The sequence below is a fragment of the Lissotriton helveticus genome, chromosome 4_1 (assembly GCF_964261635.1).
Source record: "Lissotriton helveticus chromosome 4_1, aLisHel1.1, whole genome shotgun sequence".
Classification (NCBI taxonomy): domain Eukaryota; kingdom Metazoa; phylum Chordata; class Amphibia; order Caudata; family Salamandridae; genus Lissotriton; species Lissotriton helveticus.
Window position 1 is genome coordinate 1,691,929,730 of NC_136063.1, and position 21,649 is coordinate 1,691,951,378.

Consider the following 21,649-nt stretch of genomic DNA (forward strand, 5'->3'; position numbering starts at 1 on the left):
TGCTCCCTTCAGTGGGAAAAGATATAGGAGGTGTATTTCTCTAAGCAGGGGATCTGCGTAGATGGCACTGCATTGCTTTGGGAAGCATCCATGCTGGTAGCAGAATAGCAGCAGATCCCACAGCTGAGACTTGAATGGGGACTGTTGGAGAGGGGCAGTGGAAGGGCGCAGGAAAATGCTTTTCAAAACCATCTGCACTTTCTTACAAAGCAGCTGAAAACCCATACCAGGAATGGGGCTCGAACCCATGCGGAAAAACGTCCATTGGATCTTAAGTCCAACGCCTTAACCACTCGGCCACCCTGGTGAGACCCAAGGCCCAGCTTTACTCAACTCCCTTTTTCTGCTGGCTGCTGCAGCACCGGCTGTCCAGCAAGAGCTGTTTGCGGAGTTAAAAGGCTTTTGCAGGAGGCTAAAGGTAATTGCTTATGACAAACACACTGTGTGACACCTAACTTTCTCCCACTCGGACTTTACGGGCAATTTTTATATTGGAGTTAGCTTAGTCACAATAAGGGGGTGAGCAAGGCAAGCACACAAGAGCATCTCCTCCCTGGTGGTCTAGTGGCTAGTATTTGGCGCTTTCACCGCCGCGGCCCGGGTTCGATTCCCGGTCAGGGAAGATACCTCTAAAGCATAGATTTGAGTGTTTTGTCCCAGTAGCTTTTTTTAAACGAAGGTCCTTAAAAAGGTACCCCTACCCATGAACGAAAGAGGAGGAAAGGGACTGGGTCCCCTGTGCCCCAGGTTGTTTTGCTCCCATTGCCCTCAGCCACCTTTATGCGCACGCACTCCTCCACCCAGTCTGGTGCTCTATGTGTGTGTAAAGTGCAGTACCAGCTCACCAGAAAGGTAAATTGCTGGAAACCCCTGCTGTGATGCATACATCTACTTTGGAGCACTCTTCTCCCTTGCACTCTTGAATCGCTTAAGAGCAATGTATTCTTCCAGCAAGCTGAATAACGAGACAGGGTTGAGAAAGTGTTCCAGCTGTCTGTGCGCCATCAGCAGCCACTAGGTGTCCCTCTTGTGTTTTCCCGTGGATCCCGATTGTACAGGAATTCATCGGTTCAGTAGCAAGGGGGAGAGGATGGCCTGTGCTTGGAAGTGACAGACAGTCGGGTGGCATTATGAGGATTTTTTCAATTTCTGATTCATATGTACTGTAGAGAAAAATAAGCTTTCAGCCCCCATGAGCTTTGTCATTCGGAAAGCAGTGTATGAACTTTTGCTGCATGGCACTGGGCTCCCTGGTGGTCTAGTGGTTAGGATTCGGCGCTCTCACCGCCGCGGCCCGGGTTCGATTCCCGGTCAGGGAAAAGTCCTTCTTCTGCCCTTGAAAACTTTTCCTTCCCGTAGGTCGCGGGCTTCTCAAAATGAAGTTGCTTTCTGACTCACAGTTTGCCTAGCATCACGCAGTATAGCTCCAAATATCATTTTCGCAAGGTCCCTTTATAGCTGCTTTCCACAGCGGGAGGAAAGTCACTTGTGCAAGGCTCTTGAGCAAGTGAGACCCTGTATTCCAAAGTGCAATTCCTTTTGTAGGCTTCTGACCACATGGCGTGCGGCAGGAAGTCTCCTTTGACAGGCCTGCAGGCTTTGTTTCCAAATGGCATCCTGGACCCATTGCAACCCACCTTTTTGCTAAAATGGAAGTCTGGATCTGGGTAAGAAAAAACTGAGCTGCACGTACGGAAAAAAGCAGAGGCCAGCCACAGGGAGGGTGTGGCCAGGGCAGTCTGATTTGCATACTGACCTGTGGCATCTTGGGAATGTATAGGCTTTGGAGCTTAACGGGTGCTGCAGGGGTCTGCCTGGCTGGAGAGATGCCTGTCTGGTACACCCCTCAGGACAGACGGTGCCTTCCGTTCGAACATGGAGGGTGAGGGACATGGGTCACCCTCTTATACAGGGGTGTGGCTGTGGGCAGGACGGGTTGTGGGGGATCCGTCAGGGCATTGCCCGTTTGGAAGGCGAGAGGAGGCGGGGGCAGGGAACTCTCCTCAATTTTCCCCCAGAGGTTTGGGGAAAAGCCTTTGCACGTTTGAGCCAGCCGGGCCTGCATCAGCAGATCCTGCTCCTCTGGCAAGGGAGAGCTTGTAGGTGAAATCAAAAAAGGGGAGAAATCTGCAAGAGCCGGGTTAAAAAATTCCAGGGGCAGACCCATGTTCCCCAGGAAGCAAGTACTTCCTCCTGCTCCCTTCAGTGGGAAAAGATATAGGAGGTGTATTTCTCTAAGCAGGGGATCTGCGTAGATGGCACTGCATTGCTTTGGGAAGCATCCATGCTGGTAGCAGAATAGCAGCAGACCCCACAGCTGAGACTTGAATGGGGACTGTTGGAGAGGGGCAGTGGAAGGGCGCAGGAAAATGCTTTTCAAAAGCATCTGCACTTTCTTACAAAGCAGCTGAAAACCCATATCAGGAATGGGGCTCGAACCCATGCGGACAAACGTCCATTGGATCTTAAGTCCAACACCTTAACCACTCGGCCACCCTGGTGAGACCCAAGGCCCAGCTTTACTCAACTCCCTTTTTCTGCTGGCTGCTGCAGCACCGGCTGTCCAGCAAGAGCTGTTTGCGGAGTTAAAAGGCTTTTGCAGGAGGCTAAAGGTAATTGCTTATGACAAACACACTGTGTGACACCTAACTTTCTCCCACTCGGACTTTACGGGCAATTTTTATATTGGAGTTAGCTTAGTCACAATAAGGGGGTGAGTAAGGCAAGCACACAAGAGCATCTCCTCCCTGGTGGTCTAGTGGCTAGTATTTAGCGCTTTCACCGCCGCGGCCCGGGTTCGATTCCCGGTCAGGGAAGATACCTCTAAAGCATAGATTTGAGTGTTTTGTCCCAGTAGCTTTTTTTAAACGAAGGTCTTTAAAAAGGTACCCCTACCCATGAACGAAAGAGGAGGAAAGGGACTGGGTCCCCTGTTCCCCTGGTTGTTTTGCTCCCATTGCCCTCAGCCACCTTTATGCGCACGCACTCCTCCACCCAGTCTGGTGCTCTATGTGTGTGTAAAGTGCAGTACCAGCTCACCAGAAAGGTAAATTGCTGGAAACCCCTGCTGTGATGCATACATCTACTTTGGAGCACTCTTCTCCCTTGCACTCTTGAATCGCTTAAGAGCAATGTATTCTTCCAGCAAGCTGAATAACGAGACAGGGTTGAGAAAGTGTTCCAGCTGTCTGTGCGCCATCAGCAGCCACTAGGTGTCCCTCTTGTGTTTTCCCGTGGATCCCGATTGTACAGGAATTCATTGGTTCAGTAGCAGGGGGAGAGGATGGCCTGTGCTTGGAAGTGACAGACAGTCGGGTGGCATTATGAGGATTTTTTCAATTTCTGATTCATATGTGCTGTAGAGAAAAATAAGCTTTCAGCCCCCATGAGCTTTGTCATTCGGAAAGCAGTGTATGAACGTTTGCTGCATGGCACTGGGCTCCCTGGTGGTCTAGTGGTTAGGATTCGGCGCTCTCACTGCCGCGGCCCGGGTTCGATTCCCGGTCAGGGAAAAGTCCTTCTTCTTCCCTTCAAAACTTTTCCTTCCCGTAGGTCGCGGGCTTCTCAAAATGAAGTTGCTTTCTGACTCACAGTTTGCCTAGCATCACGCAGTATAGCTCCAAATATCATTTTCGCAAGGTCCCTTTATAGCTGCTTTCCACAGCGGGAGGAAAGTCACTTGTGCAAGGCTCTTGAGCAAGTGAGACCCTGTATTCCAAAGTGCAATTCCTTTTGTAGGCTTCTGACCACATGGCGTGCGGCAGGAAGTCTCCTTTGACAGGCCTGCAGGCTTTGTTTCCAAATGGCATCCTGGACCCATTGCAACCCACCTTTTTGCTAAAATGGAAGTCTGGATCTGGGTAAGAAAAAACTGAGCTGCACGTACGGAAAAAAGCAGAGGCCAGCCACAGGGAGGGTGTGGCCAGGGCAGTCTGATTTGCATACTGACCTGTGGCATCTTGGGAATGTATAGGCTTTGGAGCTTAACGGGTGCTGCAGGGGTCTGCCTGGCTGGAGAGATGCCTGTCTGGTACACCCCTCAGGACAGACGGTGCCTTCCGTTCGAACATGGAGGGTGAGGGACATGGGTCACCCTCTTATACAGGGGTGTGGCTGTGGGCAGGACGGGTTGTGGGGGATCCGTCAGGGCATTGCCCGTTTGGAAGGCGAGAGGAGGCGGGGGCAGGGAACTCTCCTCAATTTTCCCCCAGAGGTTTGGGGAAAAGCCTTTGCACGTTTGAGCCAGCCGGGCCTGCATCAGCAGATCCTGCTCCTCTGGCAAGGGAGAGCTTGTAGGTGAAATCAAAAAAGGGGAGAAATCTGCAAGAGCCGGGTTAAAAAATTCCAGGGGCAGACCCATGTTCCCCAGGAAGCAAGTACTTCCTCCTGCTCCCTTCAGTGGGAAAAGATATAGGAGGTGTATTTCTCTAAGCAGGGGATCTGCGTAGATGGCACTGCATTGCTTTGGGAAGCATCCATGCTGGTAGCAGAATAGCAGCAGACCCCACAGCTGAGACTTGAATGGGGACTGTTGGAGAGGGGCAGTGGAAGGGCGCAGGAAAATGCTTTTCAAAAGCATCTGCACTTTCTTACAAAGCAGCTGAAAACCCATACCAGGAATGGGGCTCGAACCCATGCGGACAAACGTCCATTGGATCTTAAGTCCAACACCTTAACCACTCGGCCACCCTGGTGAGACCCAAGGCCCAGCTTTACTCAACTCCCTTTTTCTGCTGGCTGCTGCAGCACCGGCTGTCCAGCAAGAGCTGTTTGCGGAGTTAAAAGGCTTTTGCAGGAGGCTAAAGGTAATTGCTTATGACAAACACACTGTGTGACACCTAACTTTCTCCCACTCGGACTTTACGGGCAATTTTTATATTGGAGTTAGCTTAGTCACAATAAGGGGGTGAGTAAGGCAAGCACACAAGAGCATCTCCTCCCTGGTGGTCTAGTGGCTAGTATTTAGCGCTTTCACCGCCGCGGCCCGGGTTCGATTCCCGGTCAGGGAAGATACCTCTAAAGCATAGATTTGAGTGTTTTGTCCCAGTAGCTTTTTTTAAACGAAGGTCTTTAAAAAGGTACCCCTACCCATGAACGAAAGAGGAGGAAAGGGACTGGGTCCCCTGTTCCCCTGGTTGTTTTGCTCCCATTGCCCTCAGCCACCTTTATGCGCACGCACTCCTCCACCCAGTCTGGTGCTCTATGTGTGTGTAAAGTGCAGTACCAGCTCACCAGAAAGGTAAATTGCTGGAAACCCCTGCTGTGATGCATACATCTACTTTGGAGCACTCTTCTCCCTTGCACTCTTGAATCGCTTAAGAGCAATGTATTCTTCCAGCAAGCTGAATAACGAGACAGGGTTGAGAAAGTGTTCCAGCTGTCTGTGCGCCATCAGCAGCCACTAGGTGTCCCTCTTGTGTTTTCCCGTGGATCCCGATTGTACAGGAATTCATTGGTTCAGTAGCAGGGGGAGAGGATGGCCTGTGCTTGGAAGTGACAGACAGTCGGGTGGCATTATGAGGATTTTTTCAATTTCTGATTCATATGTGCTGTAGAGAAAAATAAGCTTTCAGCCCCCATGAGCTTTGTCATTCGGAAAGCAGTGTATGAACGTTTGCTGCATGGCACTGGGCTCCCTGGTGGTCTAGTGGTTAGGATTCGGCGCTCTCACTGCCGCGGCCCGGGTTCGATTCCCGGTCAGGGAAAAGTCCTTCTTCTTCCCTTCAAAACTTTTCCTTCCCGTAGGTCGCGGGCTTCTCAAAATGAAGTTGCTTTCTGACTCACAGTTTGCCTAGCATCACGCAGTATAGCTCCAAATATCATTTTCGCAAGGTCCCTTTATAGCTGCTTTCCACAGCGGGAGGAAAGTCACTTGTGCAAGGCTCTTGAGCAAGTGAGACCCTGTATTCCAAAGTGCAATTCCTTTTGTAGGCTTCTGACCACATGGCGTGCGGCAGGAAGTCTCCTTTGACAGGCCTGCAGGCTTTGTTTCCAAATGGCATCCTGGACCCATTGCAACCCACCTTTTTGCTAAAATGGAAGTCTGGATCTGGGTAAGAAAAAACTGAGCTGCACGTACGGAAAAAAGCAGAGGCCAGCCACAGGGAGGGTGTGGCCAGGGCAGTCTGATTTGCATACTGACCTGTGGCATCTTGGGAATGTATAGGCTTTGGAGCTTAACGGGTGCTGCAGGGGTCTGCCTGGCTGGAGAGATGCCTGTCTGGTACACCCCTCAGGACAGACGGTGCCTTCCGTTCGAACATGGAGGGTGAGGGACATGGGTCACCCTCTTATACAGGGGTGTGGCTGTGGGCAGGACGGGTTGTGGGGGACCCGTCAGGGCATTGCCCGTTTGGAAGCCCGTTCGGAAGGCGAGAGGAGGCGGGGGCAGGGAACTCTCCTCAATTTTCCCCCAGAGGTTTGGGGAAAAGCCTTTGCACGTTTGAGCCAGCCGGGCCTGCATCAGCAGATCCTGCTCCTCTGGCAAGGGAGAGCTTGTAGGTGAAATCAAAAAAGGGGAGAAATCTGCAAGAGCCGGGTTAAAAAATTCCAGGGGCAGACCCATGTTCCCCAGGAAGCAAGTACTTCCTCCTGCTCCCTTCAGTGGGAAAAGATATAGGAGGTGTATTTCTCTAAGCAGGGGATCTGCGTAGATGGCACTGCATTGCTTTGGGAAGCATCCATGCTGGTAGCAGAATAGCAGCAGACCCCACAGCTGAGACTTGAATGGGGACTGTTGGAGAGGGGCAGTGGAAGGGCGCAGGAAAATGCTTTTCAAAAGCATCTGCACTTTCTTACAAAGCAGCTGAAAACCCATACCAGGAATGGGGCTCGAACCCATGCGGACAAACGTCCATTGGATCTTAAGTCCAACACCTTAACCACTCGGCCACCCTGGTGAGACCCAAGGCCCAGCTTTACTCAACTCCATTTTTCTGCTGGCTGCTGCAGCACCGGCTGTCCAGCAAGAGCTGTTTGCGGAGTTAAAAGGCTTTTGCAGGAGGCTAAAGGTAATTGCTTATGACAAACACACTGTGTGACACCTAACTTTCTCCCACTCGGACTTTACGGGCAATTTTTATATTGGACTTAGCTTAGTCACAATAAGGGGGTGAGCAAGGCAAGCACACAAGAGCATCTCCTCCCTGGTGGTCTAGTGGCTAGGATTCGGCGCTTTCACTGCCGCGGCCCGGGTTCGATTCCCGGTCAGGGAAGATACCTCTAAAGCATAGATTTGAGTGTTTTGTCCCAGTAGCTTTTTTTAAACGAAGGTCTTTAAAAAGGTACCCCTACCCATGAACGAAAGAGGAGGAAAGGGACTGGGTCCCCTGTTCCCCAGGTTGTTTTGCTCCCATTGCCCTCAGCCACCTTTATGCGCACGCACTCCTCCACCCAGTCTGGTGCTCTATGTGTGTGTAAAGTGCAGTACCAGCTCACCAGAAAGGTAAATTGCTGGAAACCCCTGCTGTGATGCATACATCTACTTTGGAGCACTCTTCTCCCTTGCACTCTTGAATCGCTTAAGAGCAATGTATTCTTCCAGCAAGCTGAATAACGAGACAGGGTTGAGAAAGTGTTCCAGCTGTCTGTGCGCCATCAGCAGCCACTAGGTGTCCCTCTTGTGTTTTCCCGTGGATCCCGATTGTACAGGAATTCATCGGTTCATTAGCAAGGGGGAGAGGATGGCCTGTGCTTGGAAGTGACAGACAGTCGGGTGGCATTATGAGGATTTTTTCAATTTCTGATTCATATGTGCTGTAGAGAAAAATAAGCTTTCAGCCCCCATGAGCTTTGTCATTCGGAAAGCAGTGTATGAACTTTTGCTGCATGGCACTGGGCTCCCTGGTGGTCTAGTGGTTAGGATTCGGCGCTCTCACCGCCGCGGCCCGGGTTCGATTCCCGGTCAGGGAAAAGTCCTTCTTCTTCCCTTCAAAACTTTTCCTTCCCGTAGGTCGCGGGCTTCTCAAAATGAAGTTGCTTTCTGACTCACAGTTTGCCTAGCATCACGCAGTATAGCTCCAAATATCATTTTCGCAAGGTCCCTTTATAGCTGCTTTCCACAGCGGGAGGAAAGTCACTTGTGCAAGGCTCTTGAGCAAGTGAGACCCTGTATTCCAAAGTGCAATTCCTTTTGTAGGCTTCTGACCACATGGCGTGCGGCAGGAAGTCTCCTTTGACAGGCCTGCAGGCTTTGTTTCCAAATGGCATCCTGGACCCATTGCAACCCACCTTTTTGCTAAAATGGAAGTCTGGATCTGGGTAAGAAAAAACTGAGCTGCACGTACGGAAAAAAGCAGAGGCCAGCCACAGGGAGGGTGTGGCCAGGGCAGTCTGATTTGCATACTGACCTGTGGCATCTTGGGAATGTATAGGCTTTGGAGCTTAACGGGTGCTGCAGGGGTCTGCCTGGCTGGAGAGATGCCTGTCTGGTACACCCCTCAGGACAGACGGTGCCTTCCGTTCGAACATGGAGGGTGAGGGACATGGGTCACCCTCTTATACAGGGGTGTGGCTGTGGGCAGGACGGGTTGTGGGGGACCCGTCAGGGCATTGCCCGTTTGGAAGCCCGTTCGGAAGGCGAGAGGAGGCGGGGGCAGGGAACTCTCCTCAATTTTCCCCCAGAGGTTTGGGGAAAAGCCTTTGCACGTTTGAGCCAGCCGGGCCTGCATCAGCAGATCCTGCTCCTCTGGCAAGGGAGAGCTTGTAGGTGAAATCAAAAAAGGGGAGAAATCTGCAAGAGCCGGGTTAAAAAATTCCAGGGGCAGACCCATGTTCCCCAGGAAGCAAGTACTTCCTCCTGCTCCCTTCAGTGGGAAAAGATATAGGAGGTGTATTTCTCTAAGCAGGGGATCTGCGTAGATGGCACTGCATTGCTTTGGGAAGCATCCATGCTGGTAGCAGAATAGCAGCAGACCCCACAGCTGAGACTTGAATGGGGACTGTTGGAGAGGGGCAGTGGAAGGGCGCAGGAAAATGCTTTTCAAAAGCATCTGCACTTTCTTACAAAGCAGCTGAAAACCCATACCAGGAGTGGGGCTCGAACCCATGCGGACAAACGTCCATTGGATCTTAAGTCCAACACCTTAACCACTCGGCCACCCTGGTGAGACCCAAGGCCCAGCTTTACTCAACTCCCTTTATCTGCTGGCTGCTGCAGCACCGGCTGTCCGGCAAGAGCTGTTTGCGGAGTTAAAAGGCTTTTGCAGGAGGCTAAAGGTAATTGCTTATGACAAACACACTGTGTGACACCTAACTTTCTCCCACTCGGACTTTACGGGCAATTTTTATATTGGAGTTAGCTTAGTCACAATAAGGGGGTGAGCAAGGCAAGCACACAAGAGCATCTCCTCCCTGGTGGTCTAGTGGCTAGGATTTGGCGCTTTCACCGCCGCGGCCCGGGTTCGATTCCCGGTCAGGGAAGATACCTCTAAAGCATAGATTTGAGTGTTTTGTCCCAGTAGCTTTTTTTAAACGAAGGTCTTTAAAAAGGTACCCCTACCCATGAACGAAAGAGGAGGAAAGGGACTGGGTCCCCTGTTCCCCAGGTTGTTTTGCTCCCATTGCCCTCAGCCACCTTTATGCGCACGCACTCCTCCACCCAGTCTGGTGCTCTATGTGTGTGTAAAGTGCAGTACCAGCTCACCAGAAAGGTAAATTGCTAGAAACCCCTGCTGTGATGCATACATCTACTTTGGAGCACTCTTCTCCCTTGCACTCTTGAATCGCTTAACAGCAATGTATTCTTCCAGCAAGCTGAATAACGAGACAGGGTTGAGAAAGTGTTCCAGCTGTCTGTGCGCCATCAGCAGCCACTAGGTGTCCCTCTTGTGTTTTCCCGTGGATCCCGATTGTACAGGAATTCATCGGTTCAGTAGCAAGGGGGAGAGGATGGCCTGTGCTTGGAAGTGACAGACAGTCGGGTGGCATTATGAGGATTTTTTCAATTTCTGATTCATATGTGCTGTAGAGAAAAATAAGCTTTCAGCCCCCATGAGCTTTGTCATTCGGAAAGCAGTGTATGAACTTTTGCTGCATGGCACTGGGCTCCCTGGTGGTCTAGTGGTTAGGATTCGGCGCTCTCACCGCCGCGGCCCGGGTTCGATTCCCGGTCATGGAAAAGTCCTTCTTCTTCCCTTCAAAACTTTTCCTTCCCGTAGGTCGCGGGCTTCTCAAAATGAAGTTGCTTTCTGACTCACAGTTTGCCTAGCATCACGCAGTATAGCTCCAAATATCATTTTCGCAAGGTCCCTTTATAGCTGCTTTCCACAGCGGGAGGAAAGTCACTTGTGCAAGGCTCTTGAGCAAGTGAGACCCTGTATTCCAAAGTGCAATTCCTTTTGTAGGCTTCTGACCACATGGCGTGCGGCAGGAAGTCTCCTTTGACAGGCCTGCAGGCTTTGTTTCCAAATGGCATCCTGGACCCATTGCAACCCACCTTTTTGCTAAAATGGAAGTCTGGATCTGGGTAAGAAAAAACTGAGCTGCACGTACGGAAAAAAGCAGAGGCCAGCCACAGGGAGGGTGTGGCCAGGGCAGTCTGATTTGCATACTGACCTGTGGCATCTTGGGAATGTATAGGCTTTGGAGCTTAACGGGTGCTGCAGGGGTCTGCCTGGCTGGAGAGATGCCTGTCTGGTACACCCCTCAGGACAGACGGTGCCTTCCGTTCGAACATGGAGGGTGAGGGACATGGGTCACCCTCTTATACAGGGGTGTGGCTGTGGGCAGGACGGGTTGTGGGGGACCCGTCAGGGCATTGCCCGTTTGGAAGCCCGTTCGGAAGGCGAGAGGTGGCGGGGGCAGGGAACTCTCCTCAATTTTCCCCTAGAGGTTTGGGGAAAAGCCTTTGCACGTTTGAGCCAGCCGGGCCTGCATCAGCAGATCCTGCTCCTCTGGCAAGGGAGAGCTTGTAGGTGAAATCAAAAAAGGGGAGAAATCTGCAAGAGCCGGGTTAAAAAATTCCAAGGGCAGACCCATGTTCCCCAGGAAGCAAGTACTTCCTCCTGCTCCCTTCAGTGGGAAAAGATATAGGAGGTGTATTTCTCTAAGCAGGGGATCTGCGTAGATGGCACTGCATTGCTTTGGGAAGCAACCATGCTGGTAGCAGAATAGCAGCAGACCCCACAGCTGAGACTTGAATGGGGACTGTTGGAGAGGGGCAGTGGAAGGGCGCAGGAAAATGCTTTTCAAAAGCATCTGCACTTTCTTACAAAGCAGCTGAAAACCCATACCAGGAATGGGGCTCGAACCCATGCGGACAAACGTCCATTGGATTTTAAGTCCAACACCTTAACCACTCGGCCACCCTGGTGAGACCCAAGGCCCAGCTTTACTCAACTCCCTTTTTCTGCTAGCTGCTGTAGCACCGGCTGTCCAGCAAGAGCTGTTTGCGGAGTTAAAAGGCTTTTGCAGGAGGCTAAAGGTAATTGCTTATGACAAACACACTGTGTGACACCTAACTTTCTCCCACTCGGACTTTACGGGCAATTTTTATATTGGAGTTAGCTTAGTCACAATAAGGGGGTGAGCAAGGCAAGCACATAAGAGCATCTCCTCCCTGGTGGTCTAGTGGCTAGGATTTGGCGCTTTCACCGCCGCAGCCCGGGTTCGATTCCCGGTCAGGGAAGATACCTCTAAAGCATAGATTTGAGTGTTTTGTCCCAGTAGCTTTTTTTAAACGAAGGTCCTTAAAAAGGTACCCCTACCCATGAACGAAAGAGGAGGAAAGGGACTGGGTCCCCTGTGCCCCAGGTTGTTTTGCTCCCATTGCCCTAAGCCACCTTTATGCGCACGCACTCCTCCACCCAGTCTGGTGCTCTATGTGTGTGTAAAGTGCAGTACCAGCTCACCAGAAAGGTAAATTGCTGGAAACCCCTGCTGTGATGCATACATCTACTTTGGAGCACTCTTCTCCCTTGCACTCTTGAATCGCTTAAGAGCAATGTATTCTTCCAGCAAGCTGAATAACGAGACAGGGTTGAGAAAGTGTTCCAGCTGTCTGTGCGCCATCAGCAGCCACTAGGTGTCCCTCTTGTGTTTTCCCGTGGATCCCGATTGTACAGGAATTCATCGGTTCAGTAGCAAGGGGGAGAGGATGGCCTGTGCTTGGAAGTGACAGACAGTCGGGTGGCATTATGAGGATTTTTTCAATTTCTGATTCATATGTGCTGTAGAGAAAAATAAGCTTTCAGCCCCCATGAGCTTTGTCATTCGGAAAGCAGTGTATGAACTTTTGCTGCATGGCACTGGGCTCCCTGGTGGTCTAGTGGTTAGGATTCGGCGCTCTCACCGCCGCGGCCCGGGTTCGATTCCCGGTCAGGGAAAAGTCCTTCTTCTGCCCTTGAAAACTTTTCCTTCCCGTAGGTCGCGGGCTTCTCAAAATGAAGTTGCTTTCTGACTCACAGTTTGCCTAGCATCACGCAGTATAGCTCCAAATATCATTTTCGCAAGGTCCCTTTATAGCTGCTTTCCTCAGCGGGAGGAAAGTCACTTGTGGAAGGCTCTTGAGCAAGTGAGACCCTGTATTCCAAAGTGCAATTCCTTTTGTAGGCTTCTGACCACATGGCGTGCGGCAGGAAGTCTCCTTTGACAGGCCTGCAGTTTTTTTTCCAAATGGCATCCTGGACCCATTGCAACCCACCTTTTTGCTAAAATGGAAGTCTGGATCTGGGTAAGAAAAAACTGAGCTGCACGTACGGAAAAAAGCAGAGGCTAGCCACAGGGAGGGTGTGGCCAGGGCTGTCTGATTTGCATACTGACCTGTGGCATCTTGGGAATGTATAGGCTTTGGAGCTTAACGGGTGCTGCAGGGGTCTGCCTGGCTGGAGAGATGCCTGTCTGGTACACCCCTCAGGACAGACGGTGCCTTCCGTTCGAACATGGAGGGTGAGGGACATGGGTCACCCTCTTATACAGGGGTGTGGCTGTGGGCAGGACGGGTTGTGGGGGACCCGTCAGGGCATTGCCCGTTTGGAAGCCCGTTCGGAAGGCGAGAGGAGGCGGGGGCAGGGAACTCTCCTCAATTTTCCCCCAGAGGTTTGGGGAAAAGCCTTTGCACGTTTGAGCCAGCTGGGCCTGCATCAGCAGATCCTGCTCCTCCGGGAAGGGAGAGCTTGTAGGTGAAATCAAAAAAGGGGAGAAATCTGCAAGAGCCGGGTTAAAAAATTCCAGGGGCAGACCCATGTTCCCCAGGAAGCAAGTACTTCCTCCTGCTCCCTTCAGTGGGAAAAGATATAGGAGGTGTATTTCTCTAAGCAGGGGATCTGCGTAGATGGCACTGCATTGCTTTGGGAAGCATCCATGCTGGTAGCAGAATAGCAGCAGATCCCACAGCTGAGACTTGAATGGGGACTGTTGGAGAGGGGCAGTGGAAGGGCGCAGGAAAATGCTTTTCAAAACCATCTGCACTTTCTTACAAAGCAGCTGAAAACCCATACCAGGAATGGGGCTCGAACCCATGCGGAAAAACGTCCATTGGATCTTAAGTCCAACGCCTTAACCACTCGGCCACCCTGGTGAGACCCAAGGCCCAGCTTTACTCAACTCCCTTTTTCTGCTGGCTGCTGCAGCACCGGCTGTCCAGCAAGAGCTGTTTGCGGAGTTAAAAGGCTTTTGCAGGAGGCTAAAGGTAATTGCTTATGACAAACACACTGTGTGACACCTAACTTTCTCCCACTCGGACTTTACGGGCAATTTTTATATTGGAGTTAGCTTAGTCACAATAAGGGGGTGAGCAAGGCAAGCACACAAGAGCATCTCCTCCCTGGTGGTCTAGTGGCTAGTATTTGGCGCTTTCACCGCCGCGGCCCGGGTTCGATTCCCGGTCAGGGAAGATACCTCTAAAGCATAGATTTGAGTGTTTTGTCCCAGTAGCTTTTTTTAAACAAAGGTCCTTAAAAAGGTACCCCTACCCATGAACGAAAGAGGAGGAAAGGGACTGGGTCCCCTGTGCCCCAGGTTGTTTTGCTCCCATTGCCCTCAGCCACCTTTATGCGCACGCACTCCTCCACCCAGTCTGGTGCTCTATGTGTGTGTAAAGTGCAGTACCAGCTCACCAGAAAGGTAAATTGCTGGAAACCCCTGCTGTGATGCATACATCTACTTTGGAGCACTCTTCTCCCTTGCACTCTTGAATCGCTTAAGAGCAATGTATTCTTCCAGCAAGCTGAATAACGAGACAGGGTTGAGAAAGTGTTCCAGCTGTCTGTGCGCCATCAGCAGCCACTAGGTGTCCCTCTTGTGTTTTCCCGTGGATCCCGATTGTACAGGAATTCATCGGTTCAGTAGCAAGGGGGAGAGGATGGCCTGTGCTTGGAAGTGACAGACAGTCGGGTGGCATTATGAGGATTTTTTCAATTTCTGATTCATATGTACTGTAGAGAAAAATAAGCTTTCAGCCCCCATGAGCTTTGTCATTCGGAAAGCAGTGTATGAACTTTTGCTGCATGGCACTGGGCTCCCTGGTGGTCTAGTGGTTAGGATTCGGCGCTCTCACCGCCGCGGCCCGGGTTCGATTCCCGGTCAGGGAAAAGTCCTTCTTCTGCCCTTGAAAACTTTTCCTTCCCGTAGGTCGCGGGCTTCTCAAAATGAAGTTGCTTTCTGACTCACAGTTTGCCTAGCATCACGCAGTATAGCTCCAAATATCATTTTCGCAAGGTCCCTTTATAGCTGCTTTCCACAGCGGGAGGAAAGTCACTTGTGCAAGGCTCTTGAGCAAGTGAGACCCTGTATTCCAAAGTGCAATTCCTTTTGTAGGCTTCTGACCACATGGCGTGCGGCAGGAAGTCTCCTTTGACAGGCCTGCAGGCTTTGTTTCCAAATGGCATCCTGGACCCATTGCAACCCACCTTTTTGCTAAAATGGAAGTCTGGATCTGGGTAAGAAAAAACTGAGCTGCACGTACGGAAAAAAGCAGAGGCCAGCCACAGGGAGGGTGTGGCCAGGGCAGTCTGATTTGCATACTGACCTGTGGCATCTTGGGAATGTATAGGCTTTGGAGCTTAACGGGTGCTGCAGGGGTCTGCCTGGCTGGAGAGATGCCTGTCTGGTACACCCCTCAGGACAGACGGTGCCTTCCGTTCGAACATGGAGGGTGAGGGACATGGGTCACCCTCTTATACAGGGGTGTGGCTGTGGGCAGGACGGGTTGTGGGGGATCCGTCAGGGCATTGCCCGTTTGGAAGGCGAGAGGAGGCGGGGGCAGGGAACTCTCCTCAATTTTCCCCCAGAGGTTTGGGGAAAAGCCTTTGCACGTTTGAGCCAGCCGGGCCTGCATCAGCAGATCCTGCTCCTCTGGCAAGGGAGAGCTTGTAGGTGAAATCAAAAAAGGGGAGAAATCTGCAAGAGCCGGGTTAAAAAATTCCAGGGGCAGACCCATGTTCCCCAGGAAGCAAGTACTTCCTCCTGCTCCCTTCAGTGGGAAAAGATATAGGAGGTGTATTTCTCTAAGCAGGGGATCTGCGTAGATGGCACTGCATTGCTTTGGGAAGCATCCATGCTGGTAGCAGAATAGCAGCAGACCCCACAGCTGAGACTTGAATGGGGACTGTTGGAGAGGGGCAGTGGAAGGGCGCAGGAAAATGCTTTTCAAAAGCATCTGCACTTTCTTACAAAGCAGCTGAAAACCCATACCAGGAATGGGGCTCGAACCCATGCGGACAAACGTCCATTGGATCTTAAGTCCAACACCTTAACCACTCGGCCACCCTGGTGAGACCCAAGGCCCAGCTTTACTCAACTCCCTTTTTCTGCTGGCTGCTGCAGCACCGGCTGTCCAGCAAGAGCTGTTTGCGGAGTTAAAAGGCTTTTGCAGGAGGCTAAAGGTAATTGCTTATGACAAACACACTGTGTGACACCTAACTTTCTCCCACTCGGACTTTACGGGCAATTTTTATATTGGAGTTAGCTTAGTCACAATAAGGGGGTGAGTAAGGCAAGCACACAAGAGCATCTCCTCCCTGGTGGTCTAGTGGCTAGTATTTAGCGCTTTCACCGCCGCGGCCCGGGTTCGATTCCCGGTCAGGGAAGATACCTCTAAAGCATAGATTTGAGTGTTTTGTCCCAGTAGCTTTTTTTAAACGAAGGTCTTTAAAAAGGTACCCCTACCCATGAACGAAAGAGGAGGAAAGGGACTGGGTCCCCTGTTCCCCTGGTTGTTTTGCTCCCATTGCCCTCAGCCACCTTTATGCGCACGCACTCCTCCACCCAGTCTGGTGCTCTATGTGTGTGTAAAGTGCAGTACCAGCTCACCAGAAAGGTAAATTGCTGGAAACCCCTGCTGTGATGCATACATCTACTTTGGAGCACTCTTCTCCCTTGCACTCTTGAATCGCTTAAGAGCAATGTATTCTTCCAGCAAGCTGAATAACGAGACAGGGTTGAGAAAGTGTTCCAGCTGTCTGTGCGCCATCAGCAGCCACTAGGTGTCCCTCTTGTGTTTTCCCGTGGATCCCGATTGTACAGGAATTCATTGGTTCAGTAGCAGGGGGAGAGGATGGCCTGTGCTTGGAAGTGACAGACAGTCGGGTGGCATTATGAGGATTTTTTCAATTTCTGATTCATATGTGCTGTAGAGAAAAATAAGCTTTCAGCCCCCATGAGCTTTGTCATTCGGAAAGCAGTGTATGAACGTTTGCTGCATGGCACTGGGCTCCCTGGTGGTCTAGTGGTTAGGATTCGGCGCTCTCACTGCCGCGGCCCGGGTTCGATTCCCGGTCAGGGAAAAGTCCTTCTTCTTCCCTTCAAAACTTTTCCTTCCCGTAGGTCGCGGGCTTCTCAAAATGAAGTTGCTTTCTGACTCACAGTTTGCCTAGCATCACGCAGTATAGCTCCAAATATCATTTTCGCAAGGTCCCTTTATAGCTGCTTTCCACAGCGGGAGGAAAGTCACTTGTGCAAGGCTCTTGAGCAAGTGAGACCCTGTATTCCAAAGTGCAATTCCTTTTGTAGGCTTCTGACCACATGGCGTGCGGCAGGAAGTCTCCTTTGACAGGCCTGCAGGCTTTGTTTCCAAATGGCATCCTGGACCCATTGCAACCCACCTTTTTGCTAAAATGGAAGTCTGGATCTGGGTAAGAAAAAACTGAGCTGCACGTACGGAAAAAAGCAGAGGCCAGCCACAGGGAGGGTGTGGCCAGGGCAGTCTGATTTGCATACTGACCTGTGGCATCTTGGGAATGTATAGGCTTTGGAGCTTAACGGGTGCTGCAGGGGTCTGCCTGGCTGGAGAGATGCCTGTCTGGTACACCCCTCAGGACAGACGGTGCCTTCCGTTCGAACATGGAGGGTGAGGGACATGGGTCACCCTCTTATACAGGGGTGTGGCTGTGGGCAGGACGGGTTGTGGGGGACCCGTCAGGGCATTGCCCGTTTGGAAGCCCGTTCGGAAGGCGAGAGGAGGCGGGGGCAGGGAACTCTCCTCAATTTTCCCCCAGAGGTTTGGGGAAAAGCCTTTGCACGTTTGAGCCAGCCGGGCCTGCATCAGCAGATCCTGCTCCTCTGGCAAGGGAGAGCTTGTAGGTGAAATCAAAAAAGGGGAGAAATCTGCAAGAGCCGGGTTAAAAAATTCCAGGGGCAGACCCATGTTCCCCAGGAAGCAAGTACTTCCTCCTGCTCCCTTCAGTGGGAAAAGATATAGGAGGTGTATTTCTCTAAGCAGGGGATCTGCGTAGATGGCACTGCATTGCTTTGGGAAGCATCCATGCTGGTAGCAGAATAGCAGCAGACCCCACAGCTGAGACTTGAATGGGGACTGTTGGAGAGGGGCAGTGGAAGGGCGCAGGAAAATGCTTTTCAAAAGCATCTGCACTTTCTTACAAAGCAGCTGAAAACCCATACCAGGAATGGGGCTCGAACCCATGCGGACAAACGTCCATTGGATCTTAAGTCCAACACCTTAACCACTCGGCCACCCTGGTGAGACCCAAGGCCCAGCTTTACTCAACTCCATTTTTCTGCTGGCTGCTGCAGCACCGGCTGTCCAGCAAGAGCTGTTTGCGGAGTTAAAAGGCTTTTGCAGGAGGCTAAAGGTAATTGCTTATGACAAACACACTGTGTGACACCTAACTTTCTCCCACTCGGACTTTACGGGCAATTTTTATATTGGAGTTAGCTTAGTCACAATAAGGGGGTGAGCAAGGCAAGCACACAAGAGCATCTCCTCCCTGGTGGTCTAGTGGCTAGGATTCGGCGCTTTCACTGCCGCGGCCCGGGTTCGATTCCCGGTCAGGGAAGATACCTCTAAAGCATAGATTTGAGTGTTTTGTCCCAGTAGCTTTTTTTAAACGAAGGTCTTTAAAAAGGTACCCCTACCCATGAACGAAAGAGGAGGAAAGGGACTGGGTCCCCTGTTCCCCAGGTTGTTTTGCTCCCATTGCCCTCAGCCACCTTTATGCGCACGCACTCCTCCACCCAGTCTGGTGCTCTATGTGTGTGTAAAGTGCAGTACCAGCTCACCAGAAAGGTAAATTGCTGGAAACCCCTGCTGTGATGCATACATCTACTTTGGAGCACTCTTCTCCCTTGCACTCTTGAATCGCTTAAGAGCAATGTATTCTTCCAGCAAGCTGAATAACGAGACAGGGTTGAGAAAGTGTTCCAGCTGTCTGTGCGCCATCAGCAGCCACTAGGTGTCCCTCTTGTGTTTTCCCGTGGATCCCGATTGTACAGGAATTCATCGGTTCATTAGCAAGGGGGAGAGGATGGCCTGTGCTTGGAAGTGACAGACAGTCGGGTGGCATTATGAGGATTTTTTCAATTTCTGATTCATATGTGCTGTAGAGAAAAATAAGCTTTCAGCCCCCATGAGCTTTGTCATTCGGAAAGCAGTGTATGAACTTTTGCTGCATGGCACTGGGCTCCCTGGTGGTCTAGTGGTTAGGATTCGGCGCTCTCACCGCCGCGGCCCGGGTTCGATTCCCGGTCAGGGAAAAGTCCTTCTTCTTCCCTTCAAAACTTTTCCTTCCCGTAGGTCGCGGGCTTCTCAAAATGAAGTTGCTTTCTGACTCACAGTTTGCCTAGCATCACGCAGTATAGCTCCAAATATCATTTTCGCAAGGTCCCTTTATAGCTGCTTTCCACAGCGGGAGGAAAGTCACTTGTGCAAGGCTCTTGAGCAAGTGAGACCCTGTATTCCAAAGTGCAATTCCTTTTGTAGGCTTCTGACCACATGGCGTGCGGCAGGAAGTCTCCTTTGACAGGCCTGCAGGCTTTGTTTCCAAATGGCATCCTGGACCCATTGCAACCCACCTTTTTGCTAAAATGGAAGTCTGGATCTGGGTAAGAAAAAACTGAGCTGCACGTACGGAAAAAAGCAGAGGCCAGCCACAGGGAGGGTGTGGCCAGGGCAGTCTGATTTGCATACTGACCTGTGGCATCTTGGGAATGTATAGGCTTTGGAGCTTAACGGGTGCTGCAGGGGTCTGCCTGGCTGGAGAGATGCCTGTCTGGTACACCCCTCAGGACAGACGGTGCCTTCCGTTCGAACATGGAGGGTGAGGGACATGGGTCACCCTCTTATACAGGGGTGTGGCTGTGGGCAGGACGGGTTGTGGGGGACCCGTCAGGGCATTGCCCGTTTGGAAGCCCGTTCGGAAGGCGAGAGGAGGCGGGGGCAGGGAACTCTCCTCAATTTTCCCCCAGAGGTTTGGGGAAAAGCCTTTGCACGTTTGAGCCAGCCGGGCCTGCATCAGCAGATCCTGCTCCTCTGGCAAGGGAGAGCTTGTAGGTGAAATCAAAAAAGGGGAGAAATCTGCAAGAGCCGGGTTAAAAAATTCCAGGGGCAGACCCATGTTCCCCAGGAAGCAAGTACTTCCTCCTGCTCCCTTCAGTGGGAAAAGATATAGGAGGTGTATTTCTCTAAGCAGGGGATCTGCGTAGATGGCACTGCATTGCTTTGGGAAGCATCCATGCTGGTAGCAGAATAGCAGCAGACCCCACAGCTGAGACTTGAATGGGGACTGTTGAAGAGGGGCAGTGGAAGGGCGCAGGAAAATGCTTTTCAAAAGCATCTGCACTTTCTTACAAAGCAGCTGAAAACCCATACCAGGAATGGGGCTCGAACCCATGCGGACAAACGTCCATTGGATCTTAAGTCCAACACCTTAACCACTCGGCCACCCTGGTGAGACCCAAGGCCCAGCTTTACTCAACTCCCTTTTTCTGCTAGCTGCTGCAGCACCGGCTGTCCAGCAAGAGCTGTTTGCGGAGTTAAAAGGCTTTTGCAGGAGGCTAAAGGTAATTGCTTATGACAAACACACTGTGTGACACCTAACTTTCTCCCACTCGGACTTTACGGGCAATTTTTATATTGGAGTTAGCTTAGTCACAATAAGGGGGTGAGCAAGGCAAGCACATAAGAGCATCTCCTCCCTGGTGGTCTAGTGGCTAGGATTTGGCGCTTTCACCGCCACGGCCCGGGTTCGATTCCCGGTCAGGGAAGATACCTCTAAAGCATAGATTTGAGTGTTTTGTCCCAGTAGCTTTTTTTAAACGAAGGTCTTTAAAAAGGTACCCCTACCCATGAACGAAAGAGGAGGAAAGGGACTGGGTCCCCTGTTCCCCAGGTTGTTTTGCTCCCATTGCCCTCAGCCACCTTTATGCGCACGCACTCCTCCACCCAGTCTGGTGCTCTATGTGTGTGTAAAGTGCAGTACCAGCTCACCAGAAAGGTAAATTGCTGGAAACCCCTGCTGTGATGCATACATCTACTTTGGAGCACTCTTCTCCCTTGCACTCTTGAATCGCTTAAGAGCAATGTATTCTTCCAGCAAGCTGAATAACGAGACAGGGTTGAGAAAGTGTTCCAGCTGTCTGTGCGCCATCAGCAGCCACTAGGTGTCCCTCTTGTGTTTTCCCGTGGATCCCGATTGTACAGGAATTCATCGGTTCAGTAGCAAGGGGGAGAGGATGGCCTGTGCTTGGAAGTGACAGACAGTCGGGTGGCATTATGAGGATTTTTTCAATTTCTGATTCATATGTGCTGTAGAGAAAAATAAGCTTTCAGCCCCCATGAGCTTTGTCATTCGGAAAGCAGTGTATGAACTTTTGCTGCATGGCACTGGGCTCCCTGGTGGTCTAGTGGTTAGGATTCGGCGCTCTCACCGCCACGGCCCGGGTTCGATTCCCGGTCAGGGAAAAGTCCTTCTTCTTCCCTTCAAAACTTTTCCTTCCCGTAGGTCGCGGGCTTCTCAAAATGAAGTTGCTTTCTGACTCACAGTTTGCCTAGCATCACGCAGTATAGCTCCAAATATCATTTTCGCAAGGTCCCTTTATAGCTGCTTTCCACAGCGGGAGGAAAGTCACTTGTGCAAGGCTCTTGAGCAAGTGAGACCCTGTATTCCAAAGTGCAATTCCTTTTGTAGGCTTCTGACCACATGGCGTGCGGCAGGAAGTCTCCTTTGACAGGCCTGCAGGCTTTGTTTCCAAATGGCATCCTGGACCCATTGCAACCCACCTTTTTGCTAAAATGGAAGTCTGGATCTGGGTAAGAAAAAACTGAGCTGCACGTACGGAAAAAAGCAGAGGCCAGCCACAGGGAGGGTGTGGCCAGGGCAGTCTGATTTGCATACTGACCTGTGGCATCTTGGGAATGTATAGGCTTTGGAGCTTAACGGGTGCTGCAGGGGTCTGCCTGGCTGGAGAGATGCCTGTC

At 51.4% G+C, this 21,649-nt stretch overlaps 27 non-coding genes across 27 annotated transcripts; 17 read left to right on the forward strand and 10 right to left on the reverse strand.

Annotated features, from left to right (window-relative positions):
- Positions 1 to 224: 224 nt before the first annotated feature.
- On the reverse strand, positions 225 to 307 carry TRNAL-UAA (transfer RNA leucine (anticodon UAA)). The gene has a single exon. It is a non-coding gene; the product is annotated as a tRNA-Leu (tRNA).
- A 243-nt stretch (positions 308 to 550) lies between these two features.
- Positions 551 to 622, forward strand: TRNAE-UUC (transfer RNA glutamic acid (anticodon UUC)). The gene has a single exon. It is a non-coding gene; the product is annotated as a tRNA-Glu (tRNA).
- Positions 623 to 1,247: 625 nt separating this feature from the next.
- Positions 1,248 to 1,319, forward strand: TRNAE-CUC (transfer RNA glutamic acid (anticodon CUC)). Its single transcript has one exon. It is a non-coding gene; the product is annotated as a tRNA-Glu (tRNA).
- A 1,099-nt stretch (positions 1,320 to 2,418) lies between these two features.
- On the reverse strand, positions 2,419 to 2,501 carry TRNAL-UAA (transfer RNA leucine (anticodon UAA)). Its single transcript has one exon. It is a non-coding gene; the product is annotated as a tRNA-Leu (tRNA).
- Positions 2,502 to 3,440: 939 nt separating this feature from the next.
- On the forward strand, positions 3,441 to 3,512 carry TRNAE-CUC (transfer RNA glutamic acid (anticodon CUC)). Its single transcript has one exon. It is a non-coding gene; the product is annotated as a tRNA-Glu (tRNA).
- Positions 3,513 to 4,611: 1,099 nt separating this feature from the next.
- On the reverse strand, positions 4,612 to 4,694 carry TRNAL-UAA (transfer RNA leucine (anticodon UAA)). Its single transcript has one exon. It is a non-coding gene; the product is annotated as a tRNA-Leu (tRNA).
- Positions 4,695 to 5,633: 939 nt separating this feature from the next.
- On the forward strand, positions 5,634 to 5,705 carry TRNAE-CUC (transfer RNA glutamic acid (anticodon CUC)). Its single transcript has one exon. It is a non-coding gene; the product is annotated as a tRNA-Glu (tRNA).
- A 1,111-nt stretch (positions 5,706 to 6,816) lies between these two features.
- Positions 6,817 to 6,899, reverse strand: TRNAL-UAA (transfer RNA leucine (anticodon UAA)). The gene has a single exon. It is a non-coding gene; the product is annotated as a tRNA-Leu (tRNA).
- Positions 6,900 to 7,142: 243 nt separating this feature from the next.
- Positions 7,143 to 7,214, forward strand: TRNAE-UUC (transfer RNA glutamic acid (anticodon UUC)). The gene has a single exon. It is a non-coding gene; the product is annotated as a tRNA-Glu (tRNA).
- A 625-nt stretch (positions 7,215 to 7,839) lies between these two features.
- Positions 7,840 to 7,911, forward strand: TRNAE-CUC (transfer RNA glutamic acid (anticodon CUC)). The gene has a single exon. It is a non-coding gene; the product is annotated as a tRNA-Glu (tRNA).
- A 1,111-nt stretch (positions 7,912 to 9,022) lies between these two features.
- Positions 9,023 to 9,105, reverse strand: TRNAL-UAA (transfer RNA leucine (anticodon UAA)). The gene has a single exon. It is a non-coding gene; the product is annotated as a tRNA-Leu (tRNA).
- A 243-nt stretch (positions 9,106 to 9,348) lies between these two features.
- On the forward strand, positions 9,349 to 9,420 carry TRNAE-UUC (transfer RNA glutamic acid (anticodon UUC)). Its single transcript has one exon. It is a non-coding gene; the product is annotated as a tRNA-Glu (tRNA).
- A 625-nt stretch (positions 9,421 to 10,045) lies between these two features.
- Positions 10,046 to 10,117, forward strand: TRNAE-CUC (transfer RNA glutamic acid (anticodon CUC)). Its single transcript has one exon. It is a non-coding gene; the product is annotated as a tRNA-Glu (tRNA).
- A 1,111-nt stretch (positions 10,118 to 11,228) lies between these two features.
- On the reverse strand, positions 11,229 to 11,311 carry TRNAL-UAA (transfer RNA leucine (anticodon UAA)). Its single transcript has one exon. It is a non-coding gene; the product is annotated as a tRNA-Leu (tRNA).
- A 243-nt stretch (positions 11,312 to 11,554) lies between these two features.
- TRNAE-UUC (transfer RNA glutamic acid (anticodon UUC)) lies at positions 11,555 to 11,626 on the forward strand. Its single transcript has one exon. It is a non-coding gene; the product is annotated as a tRNA-Glu (tRNA).
- A 625-nt stretch (positions 11,627 to 12,251) lies between these two features.
- On the forward strand, positions 12,252 to 12,323 carry TRNAE-CUC (transfer RNA glutamic acid (anticodon CUC)). Its single transcript has one exon. It is a non-coding gene; the product is annotated as a tRNA-Glu (tRNA).
- A 1,110-nt stretch (positions 12,324 to 13,433) lies between these two features.
- On the reverse strand, positions 13,434 to 13,516 carry TRNAL-UAA (transfer RNA leucine (anticodon UAA)). Its single transcript has one exon. It is a non-coding gene; the product is annotated as a tRNA-Leu (tRNA).
- A 243-nt stretch (positions 13,517 to 13,759) lies between these two features.
- Positions 13,760 to 13,831, forward strand: TRNAE-UUC (transfer RNA glutamic acid (anticodon UUC)). Its single transcript has one exon. It is a non-coding gene; the product is annotated as a tRNA-Glu (tRNA).
- A 625-nt stretch (positions 13,832 to 14,456) lies between these two features.
- Positions 14,457 to 14,528, forward strand: TRNAE-CUC (transfer RNA glutamic acid (anticodon CUC)). Its single transcript has one exon. It is a non-coding gene; the product is annotated as a tRNA-Glu (tRNA).
- A 1,099-nt stretch (positions 14,529 to 15,627) lies between these two features.
- TRNAL-UAA (transfer RNA leucine (anticodon UAA)) lies at positions 15,628 to 15,710 on the reverse strand. Its single transcript has one exon. It is a non-coding gene; the product is annotated as a tRNA-Leu (tRNA).
- A 939-nt stretch (positions 15,711 to 16,649) lies between these two features.
- Positions 16,650 to 16,721, forward strand: TRNAE-CUC (transfer RNA glutamic acid (anticodon CUC)). The gene has a single exon. It is a non-coding gene; the product is annotated as a tRNA-Glu (tRNA).
- A 1,111-nt stretch (positions 16,722 to 17,832) lies between these two features.
- Positions 17,833 to 17,915, reverse strand: TRNAL-UAA (transfer RNA leucine (anticodon UAA)). Its single transcript has one exon. It is a non-coding gene; the product is annotated as a tRNA-Leu (tRNA).
- Positions 17,916 to 18,158: 243 nt separating this feature from the next.
- Positions 18,159 to 18,230, forward strand: TRNAE-UUC (transfer RNA glutamic acid (anticodon UUC)). The gene has a single exon. It is a non-coding gene; the product is annotated as a tRNA-Glu (tRNA).
- Positions 18,231 to 18,855: 625 nt separating this feature from the next.
- On the forward strand, positions 18,856 to 18,927 carry TRNAE-CUC (transfer RNA glutamic acid (anticodon CUC)). The gene has a single exon. It is a non-coding gene; the product is annotated as a tRNA-Glu (tRNA).
- Positions 18,928 to 20,038: 1,111 nt separating this feature from the next.
- On the reverse strand, positions 20,039 to 20,121 carry TRNAL-UAA (transfer RNA leucine (anticodon UAA)). Its single transcript has one exon. It is a non-coding gene; the product is annotated as a tRNA-Leu (tRNA).
- A 243-nt stretch (positions 20,122 to 20,364) lies between these two features.
- Positions 20,365 to 20,436, forward strand: TRNAE-UUC (transfer RNA glutamic acid (anticodon UUC)). The gene has a single exon. It is a non-coding gene; the product is annotated as a tRNA-Glu (tRNA).
- A 625-nt stretch (positions 20,437 to 21,061) lies between these two features.
- On the forward strand, positions 21,062 to 21,133 carry TRNAE-CUC (transfer RNA glutamic acid (anticodon CUC)). Its single transcript has one exon. It is a non-coding gene; the product is annotated as a tRNA-Glu (tRNA).
- Positions 21,134 to 21,649: the final 516 nt, after the last annotated feature.